The following is a 10,281-nucleotide window of genomic DNA, read 5'->3' as shown; positions in this document are numbered from 1 at the left end:
CTCCTCCTCCTCCTTCTCCTTCTTCTTCCTCTCTGCTTTGATAGTGTACAGATCATCTCCAAATGTTTGAACATATGTAGTAAAAAAAAGTCAGTCTTTTGTGGTTTCTGCCATGCACGGTATGGTTAGAAGTCCTCCCCGCTATGCTGAAAAGCAATCACCCATGTGTCCTTACAGCTTTTTATACATATATGTATGCATATGGATTGTGCACGTGGCATTTTACTCCACATGGGTTCTATGTGTGTCCGTGGGGCGCTCAGTTCTCCCGACACAACGTCTCCCTAACTTTGTTCTGAGGACTTCTGTTCAGGGAGACAAACGGGTGCTAGGAGGAGACTCCGAGGCCTGAACTTGGGAGGACCTGCTTCCTACAACAGGAACCACTTGTGGTCTAATAGGAAAGACGGTTCTCAATTATTTTTAACTCAGGGCTTTATAAATGTATTTGAACATGGAATGCACTTTTTACAACTCAATTGGTAAATTCAAGTATGTGTTGCATGTCTGCCTTTCTTTTTCTCTTTCTTTCTTTCATATTTACAATGTCTGGTACCAGGAATTAAATCCAACCTTTCCACTAAGATACTTCCCCAGCTTTTATTTTATTTCATTTCATTTCATTTTGAGACAGGGTCTGGCTAAGTCTCACCTAGGCTGTTCTTGAACTTACAATCTTCCTGCCTCAGCCTCCCAGAGCACTGAGATTACAGACAGGTGCTAGCCATGTCCGCTACTTTTTTTTTAAGTGTACTTAGTACAGGGTCTACACGGTCTACAGGGTCTCACTACATAGACTGGACTCATAGTGATCCTCCTGTTTTCAGCCTCCCAAGCACTGGGATTACAGGTGTGCACCACCACACCCAGTTGCAGCAGCCATCTCAGTGTGCCCCGGGGTGAGGCAGGAGTGGTACTTTTAAACATAGAATTGATGGAATTAGAGGTAAGAGATAGTCTTTATCCCCAAAAGCTTACAGCCAAGGAGAATTACCATTGAATAAGGATCACTTAGAGGCAAAACTGGTGCTTCCTAGTAGAGGTGGACAAAACTATGAGGACTGGTCCACCGAGCATATGTGAGGGTGAAGACAATGGGAAAGACAGACAGAGGTCTCCATGACTGGCAGACAGGGCCTGCTCAGCTTGGGCCGACAGCACTCACTGGAGTGGAGGCCAGGAAAAGTCTAGAAAGAGGCCAGGTGAGAAGAGCAGAGACTCAGACTCTGGAGCCATCAGCACGGAGAAACCAGAAAAGACCTTAGAGAGGACCAGACCTACAGGAGACTCCTTGGACAGCACAGGCTGCTGTAACAAAATGTCACAGTCAGGAGGCGTAAGTAACAAATAGTTAGTTCTCACAGATCTGCAGACTAGGAAGTCCAGAGCCAAAGTCTTGGCAGACTCTACCTGGGTGAGGGTCCTGCTGCTTTTCTGGCTGTGCCGAAGGCCCCATCTCACTGTGCCCTCACTGGCCCCTTCTGTATGTTTGCAGGAAGAGAGAGTGCTAGTGTCTCTCTCCTGTGCTAGCATGGGTCTCACCCCAATGATCCAGTCTTCACAATCTCGTTGGAACCTAAAGGCCACCTGAAGCCTCCCCCACCCTGCCTACACCATTCTTCAACACAGGGCTCAGGGAGCAAATGACACATTGGGTCCATCGCCAGAGAGATGTCCAGAAGGACACCACTCCAGATGTGGCTGCATTTGGGAGGCACAGGAAGAGTTAGGGGAACAAAGATAGATGATGGCGTCAGAGAGGAAGGAGGAAAGTCTTAAATAGATTTAGAAGTACTTAGGATAGGTTTGTTTTCCAGGATCCTTCTGAGATTTTTTTTTTATTAAACATTAATTGGCAATTTCCTGGATGAAAAGCTTGGGACTTGGGGTCAAGTGATTGGGTCATCGTGAATCAGCAGCTGCACATCAACAGCAGCACAGCACCCGTGAAACACAACCAGCAGCGCAGAGCTGGGAAGGAAAGGAAAGGAAAGGAAAGGAAACTGAACTTTCCCAAACGAAGAGCAAGGAATCTGTCATTCTTAAATGCAAAGAAATTAAAATATGTAATTTCAATATTGTCATGAGTGGCTATAAATTAGCCTTTTTGCTTTGAGAAAGCAAAAGAAAATGGTCAGAAAAAATAGGCAGTGGTAGAAATTCATGAGCAGAGCTACCAGAGGGCCGTGGGTGACTGACTCACCCATTTCAACTGTAGAATCAGTTGCTTAAACTCTTTTGAATGTTTTCATCACGTGGTATCTTTTTTATGCCTGCTAACAAAACCAACCTCCCAGGCCTTCCTCTTCTAGCTAGCACCATCTTTGGAAGTTTTCTACAGGGTCAGAGTCTAGAAGTGCCACTGGCACTGGCAGAAGCAGGGTGGGGACAACACCTCAACTCAGTCGCCATGTCCAAAGGTCACCCGCAGCCTCCCTTGTCCAGACACTGGATTCATAGTGCCTCTGAGCTGGATCACCACGTGTCACCCATTTAACTTGTTAAAAAACATAGTCAACACTAATGGAAGAATAACTATGTCATTGTGAACATTTATTGATTATTTACTATGTTCTCATCACTGTCTGTGCTAAGCGCTTCATAGACATTCACTGATTTGATCACAATTTACTCCTATTTAAAGATGAGAAAAGTTAGATACAAAGTGGTTAATGACTTGCCAGCCCAGCAGATGAGTGGAGGAACCAAGACTCATCCCAAGCTGTGGAACCCCTGTGGCTCACAAAAAGCCTGGGTGGAGGAGTTGAGCTTCTTATGAACTATGTCAGAGGGTGTGGATCAAGCCCCAGTGTAGGCCTAGCATACCCAAGGCCTTGATTTCTGTCTCCAGCACCCCCAACCCATAAAAAAGAGCCAAAGCACAAGAAGAGAAGAAGAAAGGACTATAGTACTCAGAAGAGACAAAGAAACCAGATATCTTATTTTATCTTATTATTCTCTTTCTCTCTCTCTTTTTTTTTTTTTTTTTTTTTTTTTTGCAGAACTGGGGATTGAACTCAGGCCCTCATGCTTGCCAGGGAAGCACTTATTCTACTGAGCCATCTCTCCAGCCTCAGGAACCAGATATGACAGTACACACCTGTAATTTCAGCACTCTGGGAGACTGAGGCAGGAGGATTCAAGTTAAAGCCCAACCTGGACCACTTAGCATCTTAACAAGACCCTGACTCAAAATTAAAACAATGAAAATGGCTAGGAATGCAGCCTGGCATGAAGGCCCTGAGTTCCATCCTCAGTACCATAAAAGAACAAGGAGGAGGAGGAGGAAGAATAAAAGGAGAACGAGGAGGAGAAGATGGTTTGGCAGCATTAAGAAACAGAGTTGAGGATGAAGTAAAATGGAAAGATACAGGAAAGTAGGGAAGAGGTTGGAAAACAGACGACTTCCATCTGCTGGTTTCCTCCTCCCTCCCTCCCTCCCAGCAGGCTGCTCTGGCTTCCCGCTAGGCCCGGCCCAGCACGCCCTTTCTGTCCATTTCCCCTCTGTACACCCGGTCTAGCCCAGGAAAGCCTCCCTGGGTTTCCATCACATTCATTTCCCCACCCTCCACCACCGCAGGTTCCTGCGCTTCCTGCTCATTCTTCCAAACCAGTGAAGGGTGCTTGGAATTGTGGCCCATGTCTTAGGTGTGCTGCTTTGTGGGTCCCCCTTCCTATCAGCCACTGTCCCCTCCCCCAGAAAGCTGGCCACATGACAGACACTCGTTACTTGCTGACTCAAATCCCATTACTGTGGAGACCCTTCTGAGTGACCTTTGCATGAGTAACTTCTTAATCGTTAACTTTCTATTTGTATGCAGCTTGCAGTGGAGGTCCATTGTTTGAAATTACTTCCAGGATTTCTGTTTACAGAGTATGGTTTGAGTTATTTCATGATGACAAGAAAAGAAAGAAAAAATAAAGACCATTGGCTTCCAGAAAACATTTTTTATAACATTATTATTATTGGCAATTCACGCCGACATGGAACTACTTCTTTATTTTGGCTGAACTCTGACCAAAGATTAACATTCTCCAGGTTTTTCTTGAAATCACATTTACTTGCATGCAAGTTTCCTAAGATGCCAGCTAAATCCCAGCGTGAGCACAAGTGGCCATGTGTTAGAGTGATCCAGTCAAATGCCCGAAGCCTGTGCTCACTTCGCTGCTTAAAATGTTCTGGAAGCAGCAAGGCTGGAATTCCCAAATGTTCGCCATATGCACAGGCCCAAGCAAATACAACAATTTCAATTGTAATTGGGCCCTAAAACAGCTCACCTTCTGTCTTACTCTCTGCGTTTTCAGTAGGAGCAGTAGCAGACAAATTACCATTTCACACAAGGCAGCAGAAGGATTCCCAGGCAAGTCACAGCACAGACACCCCAGAACCCTGTCCGTGCCAGTCTTGTTCCATCTTCCCAAGACCTCTGAAACACCTACCATGAAGGTTTCTTTTCTTTTCTTTGTTTTCTTTTCTTTTCTTTTCTTTTCTTTCTTCTTTTTGTTGTTGTTGTAGTTTTAGGTAAGGGTCTACAGGGTTTTCAGGGTCTCACGACTAGATCAGACTCGTAGCGATCCACCTGTTTACAGCCTTCCAAGGTGCCACCATGCCCAGTCTCAATTGCCATCTCAGCGTACCCCAGGAGTGGGGCCCAGCATGTTAAGCCCAGGAACTGAACCCCCGGCCCCTGTGCCTATTTGCAGGCACTTTAATCTGCTGAGCTATTTGGCCGGCCCAAGGTTTCTTTTCTTCTGGATGATAAATTCTCATAATCTTATAAAGTCATTCAACCTTCTTATATGAATTTCAATTCCACCTTCAAGGTAGATTTCAAACTTTAAATTTAAAAACTAGTTTCACATTCCGTTGTATCTCTTAGCACATTTAATCCCTATGCTGGAAAGCAGTAACACAGTTAAACTTCATTGGCTGAAGCTCAAGCCAACAACAGTTTAAGGGACTTTTATTGCATTAAAGGTTGCCCTTGGAGTGGTGAGTGGTAGTAAAATTCAGCAGCTGATTTCCAGCATCCAGATGGTGAAAATAACATGGGGAAGAGAAAGAAAGTAAATCACCAGGCATCTGGAAGGAACTGATGGGAAAAGTAAAAGCTACAGAGAGGCTAGAGAGACAGTCCACAATGCACAGAAGGGAACGGAGTGGTCTGTATGCTCTCTCCAGTTCCTGGCTATCAGCATGAGGGGTGGGTACCCTGGCTCTGCAGAAGCAAGGTGAGTCCTGGAGGCCTGCGGTTACATTGGTGGCAGCAGACTGGACCAGCAATGCAGGCCTCAAAGGGAGCCCACTGTTGTTGTGATCTGTAGACAGTGCAGGGTTTTGCTCCAAGCAGGCTCCTTCCACAAGGCGGGCAATGGCTGGAGAGAGAACCCACTATAGGCACCCAGCACACTGCTGAAGAGTGCTTCGATGGATATGATTCCACCAAGAGGCTGATTGACTCTGGGACTCAGAATTGCTGGGAATGGTTCACTTCAGGGTTACCCATGGTACCCTCCCACAGGGACTGGGTGGTGAGAGCTGCAGGCAGGGGGTGGCTGGAAAGAGACCCTTTGGGGTGTTTGAGCTCTAGTTAAGAACTGAGAGCAGACTTGAATTGTTCTGACTCTAAAAAAAATGTATCCCCAGATTATTTGAAAGGATAATAAAGAAAACGGAAAACAAATTAATGAGATTCTCAGCCAGATTACAGGAGTTATAACTGATAATGGAAGTAATAAACCAAACAATTAGGGAGTTTACAGAAGACACTAAGCAAAAAAGAAGGCAAAACAAACATATGAATGAAAACAATAGGCACATAAGAAGCCAAGGCAGTAAAATGAACTCCCAGCTCCTCAAAGATGATCCAGGGGAATCAAGGGGAAAGAAAGTGAAAGCCACATGGCTAAATTATTTGGAAGGATAATGGAGGAGATTGAAAAACAGGTCAGTGAGATGCTTGGCTGGATTACAGAAGCTATAACTAAACAGATAATGGAAGTAATAAAACAAATGATCAGACAACTACGGAAGACAGTATAGAAAGCTAGCTAGTGAAAGAAAATGGTACAAAACATGCATGACCAGTTTGGCGAGGAAGTGGAGTCTATGAAAAGGTTCCAAACAGAAATCCAGGAGGTGAAAAGTTACACTGAGATGTGGGCAGCAGAAGTGACCAATGTGAGTAAAGTGTGAGAACTGGAGGACAGGGCTGCTGTCATTGATTGGTTATTGAGAGATCCTTAAACACAATAAAAGACATTGAAAAAAGATCCAACAGCAGCTAGATGGTACAAAGAAGACTAATCTAAGATTGACTACTTAATACAGTATGGATGGCATAATAATCTGTTTACAGAAATAATAGTAGAAAACATTTCAAATATAAATAAACATACAGTGAGTGAGGCATAGAGAACCCTAAATAGCCACAACCAAAAGAGAACCTCTCCAACATTATAGTCAATATACCAGAACTTCAACATAGAAACAGAATCTTAAATGTTAGGGGGAAAAATCCTAATATTAAAGGTAAAACCATTACAATTACAGAAGACATCTCAAAACAAGCCTCAAAGTTCAGGAGAACTTGGAGCACAGTGTTTCAAATCGTAAGAGATAAAAACTTCCAACCAAGACTTATAGAGCCTCAAAATTTCTCTTCAAAATTGATGGAGAAATAAGCTATTTCTGGAGAAAAAGAAATAGGAGCACCCTAAGAAATTTATGATCAGCAAACCAACACTTCAAAAACTTGTTAAAGCTATCCTAGAAAGTCAGCAATGCCCCGAAGTCTCACAGAATGAATATACCAGCCAATGTGAACTCTTCAGTAGAAAGGAGGTGGAGGGAAAAGAACCAGCAACAAGAAAGCAATCTAACAACAGGGATAAGTCAATAGCTTTCAGCAACAACTCTCATTGTGAATAGTCTTGATTCTCTAATCAAAAGACACGGACTGACAAAATGAATCAAGAAAAAAAAAACAATACGCAGTATACAAAACATATTTAACTAAAAAATGAATCCACATATTAAAAATAAAAGAATGGAAATTCTTTTATTCAACACAAATGCACACACACACACACACACACACACACCCCTCAAAAAACAAAAAACAAACAAACAAAACAAAAAACACAAGTAGTTATCCTAATTTCAGACAAAGTAGATCTCAAGCCAAAACTCAGAATAAGAAAGAAAGATCACTAGATATTGGATAAGGGAATAATTCAATAGGAAAAACTAATAATTATAAATATATATGCACCAAACACAAAAGCACTCAACTTAATAAAATAAACACTACTAGCCATTAAAAAAAATGGCATAAATATCAACACAAGAGGGCCAGTGAGCTAGATTAGTAGACTAAGCATCTGCTTTGGCAAGCGCAGGAACGAAAATCCCCAGTCCCAGTAGATTCACTGCTGAATTCCACAAGGACTTTAGAGAAGACTTAATGGCAATGTTCCTCAAAATGTTTCATGAAATTAAAAGGGAAGGAGTACTCCCAAGTCACTCCTGGAAGCTAGCATTACCCTGATGGACCCTGCAGAGGAGCCAGAAGTTGCACAGCGACAGATCCGGTAAACAGGCTGATGAGGACCCAGCATCATCCTTTCATGAGCCTGCCTTTCTGCTGGACGGCAGCAGGCAGCAGCACTCACCCCTTACAGGCACTTCTGAAAGAGGACTGCCGGAACTGCTTCAGAAAGCGGAGAATGAGGCAAAAAGTGAAGCAAAAAGGTACATCCTAAGGGGCATTGAGGGCAATGTTAAATTTTATTTTAGTTTTTTTCATTAACTTTATTGAAAGTCAGTAATTACATATCGTATTAAAATTGTATACAAATATTGAAATGTGAAAGATATAAGATGTAGACCAAAAAAAGATGTAGACAGAGTGAATTTTAGAGAAATATGTCTGAAATGAATACATAGCATAAGATTAAGAATAGATTGCACATTGTAAATAAATTATTTACAAACTTAAATGAATATAACAAAAATTGTCCAAAATAAAAATGAAGAAGAAATAATTTATAGATCAGTCATATAATAGTTAACTCTGTGTCAAAATCAAGAAAATTATATTTATATAATTAGAATTCTCAAAGTAGAAAGAGATAGGCAATAAATATTTAAGGATTTAAAATTTCTGAATTTAGTTGAACTTATAACAGCATGTTTCCAAGAAAAATGAACCTTTTGCACAAGAAATTTGAATAAAAATCATACCAAAATACACAAAAATGAAGTTGTCCAAAACTTATTGCAAAGAAAAAAATCATTAAAGCATATACATAAAAATATTAGCTAAGGAAGAACAAAATTAAATAACATCTTATTCCACATGAAAAAGAATAAAAAAAAAGACCAAGTGTGTAAGAAACCAGACTAATTAAAGGACTGAAAGAAAAAAAAAGATCTGTTCGCTTTGAATTTTATACTTAGCAAACATATCTTTGAAAACTAAAAGTAAAATATTTTGCAATTATACAAACTCAAAATAGATTATAATACTTCCAGACATAGAATATAGGAAATAACAAAGAGCATAATTCAGAAGGCAAGAGAAGTTGCTGTATGGTTCTGGATAAAGAATAAAGAGCTCTCAAAATGATAGTTATGCAGGACTATTAAAATATATTAGATGAACCCATTTAAAAGGTCATTAAAGATTTCTATGAAACAGTATCAATCTTATGTAGGGTTATATACATAAATTTTTCATGTATGTGTGTGTATGTGTGCATATATATATATATATATATATGACAAGGAAGAAGTAATATAAGTCATTGGAAAATGGAAATATACTTTTTAAAGTTTATAATACTAGGAGAAAATATCATACCATGTCTTTTAAATGGATTGTAAGTCAAAGATACAATATAACTGTTAAAACAAAAATTAAGATTAAGCAACGTTCAGAAAATTAAATATTAATTAAAAATTAAACATTTCAAAACAATTGAACTAAGAAAAGTTTTCATGATAGTAAAGAATTACTAAGAATAAAACATAAGATAAATACTGGAATGGCAAATAAGTGACCAGTACTTCTGATGGTTTGGGGGATAGGATATCGCACAAAGTTCTAGTATTTCATGGACATGGATAATGTCCATGATGCTTACTGGTGGTCAGATGTCACTTGTGGGACAGAGTTACTGCTATTTCCTTGATATCCATCCTTAGACTCAGATAGAATCATGCCCAATAGGGTGCAGGAGAAGTCCATTTGTAGAGTATGCTTATGGAAATTTTTTGCTGCTGTATACAAAAGAATAACTGAAAGACTGCTTCTGTATACCTCTTATTCTCCTGTGTTTAATTGTTTGCCCTATTTAGTGGGTTCTTTCCATTCTCATTCATGGAGTTGTGGTCATTTTGCTCCCTCTCTAGAACATCTTTTAGTAGTCTGTGTAGGTTTGACTTTGTCATCATGAAATTCTTAAGTTGCTCTTTGTCATAGAAGTATTTCACTTCTCCATTATACTTGAAAGAGAGTTTTGCAGGGTATATCAGTCTGGGTTGGAATTTTTTTCTTACAAGACTTGTAGTACTTTGCTCCATGCTCTTTTTTTTAAATTTTTTTTATTTTTTTTTATTTTTCAACAAATAATACACTGCATATATTCTTCTTAGTGGATAATTGCTGTACAAGATGTGGACTTGTGATCCATGCTCTTCTTGACTTGATGGTTTGTGAAGAGAAATCTGCCATTATTCTGATAGGTTTTCCTTTTCAATGTGATCTGTTTCTTTTCTTTAGCGGCTTTTAGTGTACTGTTCCTGTGCTGAATTTCTGGGATCTTGATTATTATGTATCTGGGTGTGGTTTTCATTGGGTTGATGTTATTTGGAGTTCTATATGCTTCAGTTACTTGAATGTCAGATTGTTTCCTCATATTTAGGAAGTTTTCTGCTATTACTTCTGCCCATATTCTTTTTATGTCATTTGTATTGATGCCTTCTTTCTCATTGATGCCTATTAGTTTCACATTGTTCATCTTTGCATCATCTTGCAGGTATTGAATTATTTTTTTCTGCATCCTACTTGTTTTTAAGAGACCTTTTCTTACCTTTTCACTAGCTTCAATGGTGTCTTTAAGGTCTGAAAGTCTATTTTCACTTTCCTTGAAATGATTTTGCCTGCTTGTGTTTGCAGTTTTAATTTCCTGTATATTACTTTGAATCTGCTTCATGCATTCTATTTCTTTCCTATATTGCTTATTCAAGGATTCCATCATTTTTATATTCTGCTCTAT

The sequence above is a fragment of the Octodon degus genome, unplaced genomic scaffold (genome assembly GCF_000260255.1).
Source record: "Octodon degus isolate 3935 unplaced genomic scaffold, OctDeg1.0 scaffold00102, whole genome shotgun sequence".
NCBI lineage: Eukaryota > Metazoa > Chordata > Mammalia > Rodentia > Octodontidae > Octodon > Octodon degus.
The sequence above is the reverse complement of the archived record's forward strand: the minus strand, read 5'-3'. Positions refer to the sequence as shown.